General features: G+C 54.9%; 1 pseudogene; it reads left to right on the forward strand.

Moving 5' to 3' along the window:
• The window catches only part of LOC147110131 (high affinity cGMP-specific 3',5'-cyclic phosphodiesterase 9A-like), a 156,551-nt pseudogene that overhangs the window by 127,838 nt on the left and 13,713 nt on the right, over positions 1-15,000 (forward strand).

Raw genomic sequence — 15,000 nt, forward strand, 5'->3', positions numbered from 1 at the left:
AGGGTTGTAGGGGCTGGAGGAGGCTACAGAGATAGGGAGTGTTGTAGGGGCTGGAGGAGGTTACAGAGATAGGGAGGGTTGTAGGGGCTGGAGGAGTTTACAGAGATAAGGAGGGTTGTAGGGGCTGGAGGAGGTTACAGAGATAGGGAGGGTTATAGGGGCTGGAGGAGTTTACAGAGATAGGGAGGGTTGTCGGGGCTGGAGGAGGTTACAGAGATAGGGAGGGTTGTAGAGGCTGGAGGAGGTTACAGAGATAGTGAGGGTTGTAGGGCATGGAGGAGGTTACTGTTATATCCGTGTATCTTAATGTTGTGTCCTTCAATAATCAGACAACAGACTGCAGGGAACGATCAACAGGTGTTTACTGAATGAGGCTTCAAACTGCAACTGTCTGTACAGATCACTGCTCAGGGTTTATATACAGGTGTGGTCACTGCCGGTACTACAGGATACAGGAGCTGTAAAAAGTAGTTCCCCCCTTAAAGGTGCATACATTACAATTCCTCCCCTTTTAGATAAACAGTACCATAACACTCATTTAACAATTAAATATCAAACTAATTACAATTAACACTTTTAACATGCAACATTAACTGAAAATACTCTATTTATAAATTCTGTCTTTGGGGAGGCTTCCTGATTCTTTCTGGATAACGCCTTTCCCGAGTGTCTCGCTCTTGGTGCGGAGGCGATTCTAACACATAGAAACATAGAAGATAGGAGCAGGAGTAGGCCATTCGGCCCTTCGAGCCTGCTCCACCATTCAACGAGATCATGGCTGATCATCCAAACCCTAGCACCCGGTCCCTACACCGACAGCCATCCCACCCAAGCCCTATCCCCGTAACCCCACGTATTTAATCCCCCCTAAAGTAAGGGCCAATTTTTATCATGGCCAATCAACCTAACCCGCACATCTTTGGATTGTGGGAGGAAACCGGAGCACCCGGAGGAAACCCACGCAAACACGGGGAGAACGTGCAAACTCCACACAGACAGTCACCCGAGGCCGGATTTGAACCCGGGTCCCTGGTGCTGTGAGGCAACAGTGCTAACCACTATGCCACCGTGCTTCCCTGTCGTCAGTTGATTCATCAGCTTCCAATGCTATTGTTTCTGAGGTAGATGCGACCTGTACGTCGGGTTCCTCACCAGGTACGTATGGCCGAGACATGGGGTTGACTCGTTCCTGTGACTCTAGGATCTGGTCAGCGTGGCGTCTCACAATGTTCTCCCCAACATCCACTGTGTACATGAGTGGCCCCTGCCGTGTGCATATCGTTCCTGGTTGCCATTACTCTGTTCGGTAGTCGCGGGCCAAGACTGGTTGCCCTACATTGAAGCTCCTTGTCGGCTTCTCATTGATGTGCTGGAATTGCTTACTCTCAACATCTCTTCGTACATTTGGTTTGAGCAAATCCAGACGAGATCTCAACCTTCGGTTAAAGAACATCATGGCCGGGGCCTGGTTGGTGACTGCCTGTGCCGCATTTCTGTAGGCTAACAGGAAATTGTCCACCTTATGCTGCAGTGGAATGTCATCATCGCACATGGCCTTTACTGCTTTTTTAAATGTTTGTACGAACCTCTCAGCCAATCCATTTGTGGCTGGATGATACGGGGCGGATGTGTAATGCCTTACCCCATTCCTTTTCATAAATCTTCGAAACTCTTCGGACACAAACTGTGGTCCGTTACCAGAGCAAATCTGCCCTGGCAAGCCGTTCCTGGCAAAAATGGTCCGTAGGACTGCAATCGTTTTCTCAGTGGTGGTGGAGGACATTTTGATCACCTCAGGCCATTTCGAGTGCGCATCCACGGCTATTAAAAACATTGAGTCCATGAATGGACCAGCAAAATCAATATGCACCCATTGCCATGGAGATGAGGGCCACTCCGATGGGTGTAGAGGGGCATGTGGTGGTGCATTTTGGACCTTCTGGCATCCTGAGCAGCTCTTTGTCAGGTCCTCGATTTGCTGATCGACCCCCGGCCACCACACTTAAGCCCTAGCAAGGCTTTTCATTTTCACCCCTCCCAGATGACCTTCATGAAGCTCATTGAGCACTCTCTCCCTTAACTTGGGTGGAATTACCACTCGGGATCCACACATCAAGGTCCCCTGGCATACTGACAGCTGTTCTCTTCTGGATGAGAATGCTGGCAACAGTGAGTCGCCATGTGCTGGCCATCCCTTCACCGTCAAATCATATACCCGAGACAGTGTCGGGTCATTTCGGGTCTCCTTCTCTATACCAGCGTTAGTCACTGGCAAGCATTCAATTATAGTCGAATGAAATATTTCGACAGGATCCACTGCTGGTGCTTCCTCCGCAGTAGGCAGTGGCAGGCGTGATAGCCCATCAGCGTTTCCATGCTGTTTCGTGCCCTTATACTCGATTTCATATTGGTGCGCCCCTAGAAAAAGGGATCATCTTTGTAGCCATTGCGCAGTCATCACCGGAACGCCCTTCTTTGGATTAAAGATGGAGACAAGTGGTTGGTGGTCAGTCAGCAAGGTGAACTTCTGCCCGTGCAGATAGTGATTGAACTTTTTCACTCCCCACACTAGGCTGAGGGCCTCCCTGTCAATCTGGGCCTAGTTACGCTCGGCTGATGTTAGTGACCGAGACGTAAAGGCTACTGGCCTCTCCAACCCGTCTGGGAATTTGTGCGACAGCACCGCTCCAATGCCATAGGGTGATGCATCACACGCCAACCGAATTGGTAGTGCTGGGTTGAAATGAGCCAACACCTCTTTTGATGTGATCAATGCTTTGCTCTTCTGGAAAGCTCGTTTACATTCGTCATTCCACTTCCATGGTACCCCCGTTTGCAGTAGGGTGTTCAGTGGGTGTAGTACGGTAGACAAATTCGGTAAGAACTTATGGTAGTAGTTCACCAGCCCGAGGAACGACCTCAGTTGTGACGCATTTTCCGGTGCTGGAGCCTTGACTACTGCCTCAATCTTTTCAGGGGACTTATGTAACCCCTCTTTATCAATAACATGGCCACAATACGAGATCTGCTTCTGGAAAAACTCGCATTTGTGGCAATTAGCTCAGAGCCCATATTCCTTCAATCTAGTGAGCACCTGCTCCAGGTTGGCGAGGTGATCACTGTCATTTTCGCCCGTGACCAGGGTGTCGTCCAAATAACACTGGGTCCCTGGAATCCCTTGCAGGACTTGTTCCATTGCCCTTTGCCAAATAGCCGGAGCTGATGCTACCCCGAACACCAGCCGGTTGTATTGGTAGAGACCTTTATGAGTGCTGATCGTGAGGTACTGTTTCGAGGCTTCTTCTACCTCCATTTGCAGGTACGCCTGGGCCAGATCAATCTTAGTGAAGTGCTTCCCTCCAGTTAGCGAGGCGAAAATATCTTCAATCCGTGGAAGCGGATATTGTACAGTGTGAAGGACTGGGTTCACTGTCACCTTAAAGTCCCCACAGATGCGAACCTTCTTTGGTTCCCCAGGCATATTACTCAACGACCTCTTCATTACAGGAACGATGGGTGTAGCCCACTCGCTCCAGTCCACTTTGGACAGTACTCCTGAACGTTCCAAACCTTCCAGCTCTGCTTCGACGGCTGGGCGGATCGCATAAGGTACCGGTCTGGCCTTAAAAAACTTTGGGCTTGCATTTTCCTCTATTTTGATCATCGCTGTTATGCCTTTTAGTGTTCCGAGGCCCTGCTGGTACACTTCTTGTGCATCAGTTAGCATTTTTGACAGTCGTCCAGGTGTGACGCATCATCCTTTTTGGCATCTACAGTCAGTGCTTGTATGGAATGCCAATCTAGCTGTATCTTCCGGATCCATTCACGTCCTAGTAGTGGTGGTCCTCCATCTGGCAATACATATAGGTCCATTTTTGGTGTTTCCTTGCCGTTATATATAACGTTCACCCTTATTTTTCCTTTGGGGTAGACTTTTTGCCCCGTGTACATCTTCAAGACAATCTTTGTATCTCTCAAGGGTATATGTGAGAATAGCCGCTTGTAGTCCCTTCGGTTTATGACTGTTAGGGCTGATCCTGTGTCCAATTCCATTTTCACTTGGACGCCTGCTATCTTGAGCGTGACCCAGATAGTTTGGTGATCCTCCGTTTTGATCACATTATGTAGTTTCAGACAACCCAGCTCCTTGCTTCCGGAGTCTGTGTCACTCTTCTGTTCGTCTGAACTACTCTCCGTCACCTTATGTACCTTCTTGTACTTCTCCTGTGGATATTTCTTGCTGCTGGTTTTCTTTCCCGACCTGCAGACTCTTGCTATGTGTCCTACTTTTCCACACTGTCTGCACACTTTGTCCTTGAACCAGCAATCATTATGGTCGTGTGTTGTTCTGCCGCAGCGATAGCACTTCACTGTTCCGTATGACATTTCATTTGTGCCATATTCTTGCGGTCTCCGTTGTATCTCTGCAGCGCCCCGTGCTGCTGCTTCGTGTGATACTGCAATGCTGAAAGCCTTGTCCAGCGTAAGATCCTTTTCTGATAGAAGCCGTTTCTGGGTTCCTTCACTTTGAAGCCCACACACAAACTTGTCCCTTAATGTATCTGCTAGTCCCGTTCCAAACTGGCAGTGTTTCGATAGCTTGCGCAGTTCCGTTAAATACTCAGCATTACTTTCATCTTTATGCTGGTTCCTTTTGTGAAACTTAAATCTTTCTGCTATCAGCAGCGGTGTGGGGTTTAAGTGGTCCTGTAGGATTGACACTATGTTTTCAAAATCCTTTTCTGCTGGCTTCTCTGGGGTTACTAGGTTTCGTAGTAAGCCATACGTTTTTGCACCCATTGAATTCAACAATACCAGCGCTTTCTTGTCATCTGGTACTACATTCGCCTTGCAGTATACTTCTATGCGTTCGACATATGTCGTCCAATCTTCGACTTCATTGTCGAACACTGTGATACTGCCACTCTTCGGCATTTTTGGGTGTGGTTAGACTGGCTTAAAATGGCGTCTCCCGCGCTTTCCTTTCTTCCCTGCTGCGGCTTAAAATGGTGTCTCCCGCGCTTGCCTTTCTTCCATGCTGCGGCTTAAAATGGCGTCTCCCGCGCTGCTGCCAATGCCGCTCTCGGCGGTCCTCGTGGCAAATGGCGACGCCCTGTGGGTTTCGTGTGCTGCTCCTGCGCTGCTGCCAATGCCGCTCTCTGCGGTCCTCGTGGCAATGGCAGCACCTCGCGTTTTCCTGCTCGACCCTTGAACACAGGCTGCACTCTGCTCTCTCTCGCCTCTCTCCCCCGATGACGCCGCTCGGTCCTGAACACCGGCTGCGCTCTGCTCTCTCTCGTCTCTCTCCCCGTTGACGCCGCTCGGTCCTGAACACCAGCTGCGCCCTGTGCGCTCTGCCCTCTCTCTCTCCCCCGTCGACGCTGCTCGGCCTTTTTCTGTTCCGCTCAGTCGGCTCTAGCCGCCGCTGTCCGGGAAGGGTCTGCGCAGTACCTGTTGCCAGCCCGCTTCGCTGGACCACCGTGACTGCAAAGCCAAGCCTGGCTCTCGACAGCCTCCCCTGCGATGCTCAAATCTCCGCTGGATGACTGGACAGTTGCCCGTGGTCGACGCCCGTGCTTCTGGACTCGACCTCCTTCCACTGTTCTCCAGGAGCGAATCCCTGGGAGGTGATGCAGAGTTGCAGGTAGGTTCGAATCTGCGTCGTCGCCAATGTTATATCCGTGCATCTTAATGTTGTGTCCTTCAATAATCAGACAACAGACTGCAGGGAACGATCAACAGGTGTTTACTGAATGAGGGTTCAATCTGCAACTGACTGTACAGATCACTACTCAGGGTTTATATACAGGTGTGGTCACTGCTGGTACTACAGTATACAGGAGCTGTAAAAAGTAGTTCTCCCCCTTAAAGGTGCATACATTACAGTTACAGCGATAGGGAGGGTTGTTGGGGCTGGAGGAGGTTACAGAGATAGGGAGTGTTGTAGGGGCTGGAGGAGGTTACAGAGATAGGGAGGGTTGTAGGGGCTGGAGGAGGTTACCGAGATAGGGAGGGTTGTAGGGGGCTGGAGGAGGTTAAAGAGATAGGGAAGGTTGTATGGGCTGGAGGAGGTTACAGAGATAGGGAGAGGGGGGCTGGAGGAGGTTACAGAGATAGGGAGAGGGGGGCGAGGAGGTCATGGAGGGATTGGAAAACAAGGATGAAAAATTTAAATTCGAAGTGTTGGTGAGCCAGGAGCCAATGTAAGTCAGCGAGCACATTGAATGGTTTCCCTCATCATCTCATAGATTTGAGGATCTACCTCTGTGCCACTGCGCGATACTGAGGGAGAGGCCCAGAATATTTCTTTAACTCTTTTGTGCTGTTATATCGATCAGGAAAGATTGAACAGACGGGGGCTCTTTTCTCTAGAAAAGAGAAGGCTGAGGGGTGATCTGATCGAGGGCTTTAAGATTATGAAGGGGTTCGATAGGGTAGACGTAGAGAAGATGTTTCCACTTGTGGGGGAGACCAGAACTAGGGGCCATCAATATAAGAGAGTCACTGATAAATCCAATGGGGAATTCAGGAGAAACTTCTTTCCCCAGAGAGTGGTGAGAATGGGGAACTCGCTACCACAGGGAGTGGTTGAGGGGAAGAGCAGAGATACATTTAAGGGGAAGCTGGATAAACACACGAGGGAGAAAGGAATAGAAGGATATGGTGATGGGGTGAGATGAAGAGGGTTGGGAGGAGGCTGGTGTTGATGGGGTGAGATGAAGAGGGGTGGGAGGAGGCTGGTGTTGATGGGGTGAGATGAAGAGGGGTGGGAGGAGGCTGGTGTGGATGGAGTGAGATGAAGAGGGGTGGGAGGAGGCTGGTGTTGATGGGGGAGATGAAGAGGGGTGGGAGGAGGCTGGTGTTGATGGGGTGAGATGAAGAGGGGTGGGACGAGGCTGGTGTTGATGGGGTGAGATGAAGAGGGGTGGGAGGAGGCTGGTGTTGAAGGGGTGAGATGAAGAGGGGGGGAGGAGGCTGGTGTTGATGGGGTGAGATGAAGAGGGGTGGGAGGAGGCTGGTGTTGATGGGGTGAGATGAAGAGGGGGGAGGAGGCTGGTGTTGATGGGGTGAGATGAAGAGGGGGGGAGGAGGCTGGTGTTGATGGGGTGAGATGAAGAGGGTTGGGAGGAGGCTGGTGTTGATGGGGTGAGATGAAGAGGGGTGGGAGGAGGCTGGGGTTGATGGGGTGAGATGAAGAGGGGTGGGAGGAGGCTGGTGTTGATGGGGTGAGATGAAGAGGGGTGGGAGGAGGCTGGTGTTGATGGGGTGAGATGAAGAGGGGTGGGAGGAGGCTGGTGTTGATGGGGTGAGATGAAGAGGGGTGCGAGGAGGCTGGTGTTGATGGGGTGAGATGAAGAGGGGTGGGAGGAGGCTGGTGTTGACGGGGTGAGATGAAGAGGGGTGGGAGGAGGCTGGTGTTGAAGGGGTGAGATGAAGAGGGGTGGGAGGAGGCTGGTGTTGATGGGGTGAGATGAAGAGGGGTGGGAGGGGGCTGGTGTTGACGGGGTGAGATGAAGAGGGGTGGGAGGAGGCTGGTGTTGATGGGGTGAGATGAAGAGGGGTGGGAGGAGGCTGGTGTTGATGGGGTGAGATGAAGAGGGGTGGGAGGAGGCTGGTGTTGATGGGGTGAGATGAAGAGGGGTGGGAGGAGGCTGGTGTTGACGGGGTGAGATGAAGAGGGGTGGGAGAAGGCTGGTGTTGATGGGGTGAGATGAAGAGGGGTGGGAGGAGGCTGGTGTTGATGGGGTGAGATGAAGAAGGGTGGGAGGGGGCTGGTGTTGACGGGGTGAGATGAAGAGGGGTGGGAGGAGGCTGGTGTTGTTGGGGTGAGATGAAGAGGGGTGGGAGGAGGCTGGTGTTGATGGGGTGAGATGAAGAGGGGTGGGAGGAGGCTGGTGTTGATGGGGTGAGATGAAGAGGGGTGGGAGGAGGCTGGTGTTGACGGGGTGAGATGAAGAGGGGTGGGAGAAGGCTGGTGTTGATGGGGTGAGATGAAGAGGGGTGGGAGGAGGCTGGTGTTGAAGGGATGAGATGAAGAGGGGTGGGAGGAGGCTGGTGTTGATGGCGTGAGATGAAGAGGGTTGGGAGGAGGCTGGTGTTGATGGGGTGAGATGAAGAGGGGTGGGAGGAGGCTGGTGTTGATGGGGTGAGATGAAGAGGGGTGGGAGGAGGCTGGTGTTGATGGGGTGAGATGAAGAGGGGTGGGAGGAGGCTGGTGTTGATGGGGTGAGATGAAGAGGGGTGGGAGGAGGTTGGTGTTGATGGGGTGAGATGAAGAGGGGTGGGAGGAGGCTGGTGTTGATGGGGTGAGATGAAGAGGGGTGGGAGGAGGCTGGTGTTGACGGGGTGAGATGAAGAGGGGTGGGAGGAGGCTGGTGTTGAAGGGGTGAGATGAAGAGGGGTGGGAGGAGGCTGGTGTTGATGGGGTGAGATGAAGAGGGGTGGGAGGGGGCTGGTGTTGACGGGGTGAGATGAAGAGGGGTGGGAGGAGGCTGGTGTTGATGGGGTGAGATGAAGAGGGGTGGGAGGAGGCTGGTGTTGATGGGGTGAGATGAAGAGGGGTGGGAGGAGGCTGGTGTTGATGGGGTGAGATGAAGAGGGGTGGGAGGAGGCTGGTGTTGACGGGGTGAGATGAAGAGGGGTGGGAGAAGGCTGGTGTTGATGGGGTGAGATGAAGAGGGGTGGGAGGAGGCTGGTGTTGATGGGGTGAGATGAAGAGGGGTGGGAGGGGGCTGGTGTTGACGGGGTGAGATGAAGAGGGGTGGGAGGAGGCTGGTGTTGTTGGGGTGAGATGAAGAGGGGTGGGAGGAGGCTGGTGTTGATGGGGTGAGATGAAGAGGGGTGGGAGGAGGCTGGTGTTGATGGGGTGAGATGAAGAGGGGTGGGAGGAGGCTGGTGTTGACGGGGTAAGATGAAGAGGGGTGGGAGAAGGCTGGTGTTGATGGGGTGAGATGAAGAGGGGTGGGAGGAGGCTGGTGTTGAAGGGATGAGATGAAGAGGGGTGGGAGGAGGCTGGTGTTGATGGCGTGAGATGAAGAGGGGTGGGAGGAGGCTGGTGTTGATGGGGTGAGATGCAGAGGGGTGGGAGGGGGCTGGTGTTGATGGGGTGAGATGAAGAGGGGTGGGAGGGGGCTGGTGTTGATGGGGGAGATGAAGAGGGGTGGGAGGGGGCTGGTGTTGACGGGGTGAGATGAAGAGGGGTGGGAGGAGGCTGGTGTTGATGGGGTGAGATGAAGAGTGGTGGGAGGAGGCTGGTGTTGATGGGGTGAGATGAAGAGGGGTAGGAGGAGGCTGGTGTTGATGGGGTGAGATGAAGAGGGGTGGGAGGGTGCTGGTGTTGATGGGGGAGATGAAGAGGGGTGGGAGGAGGCTGGTGTTGATGGGGTGAAATGAAGAGGGGTGGGAGGAGGCTGGTGTTGATGAGGTGAGATGAAGAGCCCTGGGAGGAGGCTGGTGTTGATGCGGTGAGATGAAGAGGGGTGGGAGGAGGCTGGTGTTGATGGGGGGAGATGAAGAGGGGTGGTAGGAGGCTGGTGTTGACGGGGTGAGATGAAGAGGGGTGTGAGGAGGCTGGTGTTGATGTGTTGAGATGAAGAGAGGTGGGAGGAGGCTGGTGTTGATGGGGTGAGATGAAGAGGGGGGGAGGAGGCTGGTGTTGATGGGGTGAGATGAAGAGGGGTGGGAGGAGGCTGGTGTTGATGGGGTGAGCTGAAGAGGGGTGGGAGGAGGCTGGTGTTGATGGGGCGAGATGAAAAGGGGTGGGAGGAGGCTGGTGTTGATGGGGTGAGATGAAGAGGGGGAAGGAGGCTGGTGTTGATGGGGTGAGATGAAGAGGGGTGGGAGGAGGCTGGTGTTGACGGGGTGAGATGAAGAGGGGTGGGAGGAGGCTGGTGTTGATGGGGTGAGATGAAGAGGGGTGGGAGGAGGCTGGTGTTGATGGGGTGAGATGAAGAGGGGTGGGAGGAGGCTGGTGTTGACCGGGTGAGATGAAGAGGGGTGGGAGGAGGCTGCTGTTGATGGGGTGAGATGAAGAGGGGTGGGAGGAGGCTGGTGTTGATGGGGTGAGATGAAGAGGGGGGAGGAGGCTGGTGTTGATGGGGTGAGATGAAGAGGGGTGGGAGGAGGCTGGTGTTGACACGGTGAGATGAAGAGGGGTGGGAGGAGGCTGGTGTTGATGGGGTGAGATGAAGAGGGGGGGAGGAGGCTGGTGTTGATGGGGTGAGATGAAGAGGGGGGGAGGAGGCTGGTGTGGAGCACAAACACCGGCACGGAGCTGATGGTTTGAATGGGCTGTTTCTGTGCTGTGGACTTGATGTAACTCGATGCTTCCTCTCTCCGTCTCCCAGCTGTGTGTCCAGGAGAACTACAGGGACAATCCCTTCCACAACTTCAGGCACTGCTTCTGTGTGACTCAGATGATGCACGGGATGCTTCACTTGTGCAACCTCCAGGTGCGTCTGAATGCCAGGGATGGGTGAGCGATGGAGACCCTAGTCTGCCGTTTAGATCATAGAATTATAGAATCACACAGCACAGACGGAGGCCATTCGGCCCATCGTGCCTGTGCCAGCTCTTTGAACGAGCTCTCCAATTAGTCCCACTCCCCCCTGCTCTTTCCCCACAGCCCTGTGAATTTTTCCCCTTCAAGTATTTCTCCAATTCCCCTTTTCAAAGTTACTATTGAATCTGCTCCCACCGCCCTTTCAGGCAGCGCGTTCCAGATCACAACAACTCGCTGCGTAACAACAATTCTCCTCATCTCCCCCTCTGGTTCTTTTACCAATTATCTTCAATCTGTGTCCTCTGGTTACCGACCCTCCTGCCACTGGAACAGTTTCTTATTTACTCCATCAGAACCCTTCATGATCCTGAACATCTCTATTAAATCTCCCCTTAACCTTCTCTGCTCTAAGGAGAACAACCCCAGCTTCTCCAGTCTCTCCACATCACTGAAGTCCCTCATCCCTGGGACCATTCTGGTCAATCTCCCCTTAACCTTCTCTGCTCTAAGGAGAACAACCCCAGCTTCTCCAGTCTCTCCACATCACTGAAGTCCCTCATCCCTGGGACCATTCTGGTCAATCTCCCCTTAACCTTCTCTGCTCTAAGGAGAACAACCCCAGCTTCTCCAGTCTCTCCACATCACTGAAGTCCCTCATCCCTGGGACCATTCTGGTCAATCTCCCCTTAACCTTCTCTGCTCTAAGGAGAACAACCCCAGCTTCTCCAGTCTCTCCACATCACTGAAGTCCCTCATCCCTGGGACCATTCTGGTCAATCTCCCCTTAACCTTCTCTGCTCTAAGGAGAACAACCCCAGCTTCTCCAGTCTCTCCACATCACTGAAGTCCCTCCTCCCTGGTCCCATTCTGGTCAATCTCCTACTTAACTTTCTCTGCTCTAAGGAGAACAACCCCAGCTTCTCCAGTCTCTCCACATCACTGAAGTCCCTCATCCCTGGGACCTTTCTGGTCAATCTCCTCCGCACCCTCTCCAAGGCCTTGACATCCTTTCTAAAGTGTGTGCTGCCCAGAATTGGACACAATATTCCAGCTGAGGCCTAACCAGTGATTTATAAAGGGGTTGGAAATAAATTCCTTGTTTTTCTACTCTCTGCCTCTATTAATAAAGCCCAGGATGCCGTGTGTTTTATTAAAAGCCCTCTTAGCTTGTCCCGCCACCTTCAAAGACTTGTGTACGTACAGCCCTAGGTCTCTCTGTTCCTGTACTCCGTTTAAAATTGTAGCTTTTAGTTTATATTGTCTCTCCTCACTCTTCCCACCAAAATGAATCACTTCACACTTCTCTGCATTAGACTGCATCTGCCGCCTGTCTGCCCATTCCGCCAGTCTCTCAATGTCCTCCTGAAGTCTGTTAATATCCCTCCGACACTAGAGGAATTTGGGGGCCGCCTTTCTTACCTTACAATATTGACTACACTTCAAAAGAAAGAAAGATATACTTGCATTTGATTTACTATGCCCTCTCCGACAGCGCGGCGCTCCCTCAGTACGGCCCCTCTGACAGTGCGGCGCTCCCTCAGTACTGCCCCTTCGACAGTGCGGTGCTACCTCAGTACCGCCCCTCCGACAGTGCGGTGCTCCCTCAGTACTGCCCCTCCGACAGTGTGGCGCTCCCTCAGTCCTGCCCCTCCGACAGTGCCGCGCTCCATCAGTACTGCCCCTCTGACAGTGCGGTGCTCCCTCAGTACTGCGCCTCCGACAGTGCAGCGCTCCCTCAGTGCTGCTCCTCCGACAGTGCGGCGCTCCCTCAGTACTGCCCCTCCGACAGTGCAGCGCTCCCTCAGTACTGCCCCTCCGACAATGCGGTGCTCCCTCAGTACTGCCCCTCCGACAGTGCGGTGCTCCCTCAGTACAGCCCCTCTGACAGTGCGGTGCTCCCTCAGTACAGCCCCTCTGACAGTGCGGCGCTCCCTCAGTACTGCCCCTCCGACAGTGCGGTGCTCCCTCAGTACTGCCCCTCCGACAGTGCAGCGCTCCCTCAGTACTGCCCCTCCGACAATGCGGTGCTCCCTCAGTACTGCCCCTCCGACAGTGCGGTGCTCCCTCAGTACAGCCCCTCTGACAGTGCGGCGCTCCCTCAGTACTGCCCCTCCGACAGTGCGGTGCTCCCTCAGTACTGCCCCTCCGACAGTGCGGTGCTCCCTCAATACTGCCCCTCCGACAGTGCGGCGCTCCCTCAGTACTGCCCCTCCGACAGTGCGGTGCTCCCTCAGTACTGCCCCTCCGACAGTGCGGTGCTCCCTCAATACTGCCCCTCCGACAGTGCGGCGCTCCCTCAGTACTGCCCCTCCGACAGTGCGGTGCTCCCTCAGTACTGCCCCTCCGACAGTGCGGCGCTCCCTCAGTACTGCCCCTCCGACAGTGCGGTGCTCCCTCAGTACTGCCCCTCTGACAGTGCGGCTCTCCCTCAGTACTGCCCCTCCGACAGTGCGGTGCTCCCTCAGTACTGCCCCTCCGACAGTGCGCCGCTCCCTCAGCACTGACCCTCTGACAGTGAACCATGGCTGGGTGAACGGTCAATGTTTGACTCTGTGGCCCACTCATTCCGGACGTTGTAATGATCTCCACTTTCTCTTGGATGCACACAGGAGAAGCTGAAACCGATCGAGATCATAATCCTGATAACAGCTGCCCTTTGCCATGACCTGGATCACCCCGGATACAACAATGCGTGAGTTTAGATCCCATTATTGTCAGCAGTGACTCAGTGTGTTTAGCACTCTATCTCTTGCCTCTGAGTCAGAAGGTCGTGGGTTCAAGTCCCACTTCATCAACTTAAGCTTAAAAATCTAGGCTGACTCTCCAATGCTTTACTGAGGGAGCGCCGCACTGTCGGAGGGGCAGTACTGAGGGAGCGCCGCACTGTCGGAGGGGCAGTACTGAGGGAGCGCCGCACTGTCGGAGGGGCAGTACTGAGGGAGCGCCGCACTGTCGGAGGGGCAGTACTAAGGGAGCACCGCACTGTCGGAGGGGCAGTACTGAGGGAGCGCCGCACTGTCGGAGGGGCAGTACTGAGGGAGCGCCGCACTGTCGGAGGGGCGGTACTGAGGGAGCGCTGCACTGTCGGAGGGGCAGCCCTGAGGGAGTGCTGCACTATCGGAGGGGCAGTACTGAGGGAGCGCCGCACTGCCGGAAGGGCAGTACTGAGGGAGCACCGCACTGTCGGAGGGGCAGTACTGAGGGAGCGCCGCACTGTCAGAGGGGCAGCACTGAGGGAGTGCCACACTGTCGGAGGGGCAGTACTGAGGGAGCGCCGCACTGTCGGAGGGGCAGTACTGAGAGAGCGCCGCACTGTCGGAGGGGCAGTACTGAGGGAGCGCCGCACTGTCGGAGGGGCAGTACTGAGAGAGCGCCGCACTGTCGGAGGGGCAGTACTGAGGGAGCGCCGCACTGTCAGAGGGGCAGCACTGAGGGAGCGCCACACTGTCGGAGGGGCAATACTGAGGGAGCGCCGCACTGTCGGAGGGGCAGTACTGAGAGAGCGCCGCACTGTCGGAGGGGCAGTACTGAGGGAGCGCCGCACTGTCAGGGGCAGTACTGAGGGAGCGCCGCACTGTCGGAGGGGCAGTACTGAGGGAGCACCGCACTGTCGGATGGGCTGTACTGAGGGAGCGCCGCACTGTCGGAGGGGCAGTACTGAGGGAGCGCCGCACTGTCGGAGGGGCAGTACTGAGGGAGCGCCGCACTGTCGGAGGGGCAGTTCTGAGGGAGCGCCACACTGTCGGAGGGGCAGTACTGAGGGAGCGCTGCACTGTCGGAGGGGCAGTACTGAGGGAGCGCCGCACTGTCGGAGGGGCAGTACTGAGGGAGCGCCACACTGTCGGAGGGGCAGTACTGAGAGAGCGCCGCACTGTCGGAGGGGCAGTACTGAGGGAGCGCCACACAGTCGGAGGGGCAGTTCTGAGGGAGCGCCACACTGTCGGAGGGGCAGTACTGAGGGAGCGCTGCACTGTCGGAGGGGCAGTACTGAGGGAGCGCTGCACTGTTGGAGGGGCAGTACTGAGGGAGCGCCGCACTGTCGGAGGGGCAGTACTGAGAGAGCGCCGCACTGTCGGAGGGGCAGTACTGAGAGAGCGCCGCACTGTCGGAGGGGCAGTTCTGAGGGAGCGCCGCATTTTCAGACAATTCTTTCGGATGGGACGTTAAACCGAGGCCCCGTCTGCTCTCTCAGGTGGACGTAAAAGATCCCGTGGCCACTATTGGAAGAAGAGCAGGGGGGGAGTTCTCCCCGGTGTCCTGGGGCCAATATTTACCCCTCAACCAACATCACTAAAAACAGATGATCTGGGTCATTATCACATTGCTGTTTGTGGGAGCTTGCTGTGCGCAAATTGGCTGCTGCGTTTCCTACATTAGAACTGTGACCACACTTCAAAAAAATTATTTCATTGGGTGTGAAGGGCCTGGACTTTTAATCCAGTGATGGGAGTTCCAATCCCACCATGGCCGTTTGTGAATTAGAAATCACTGAATTAAAA

This window comes from Somniosus microcephalus, chromosome 12 (assembly GCF_052327205.1).
Source record: "Somniosus microcephalus isolate GS21.2 chromosome 12, FLI_Smic_1.0, whole genome shotgun sequence".
In the NCBI taxonomy this organism is placed as follows: Eukaryota; Metazoa; Chordata; class Chondrichthyes; order Squaliformes; family Somniosidae; genus Somniosus; species Somniosus microcephalus.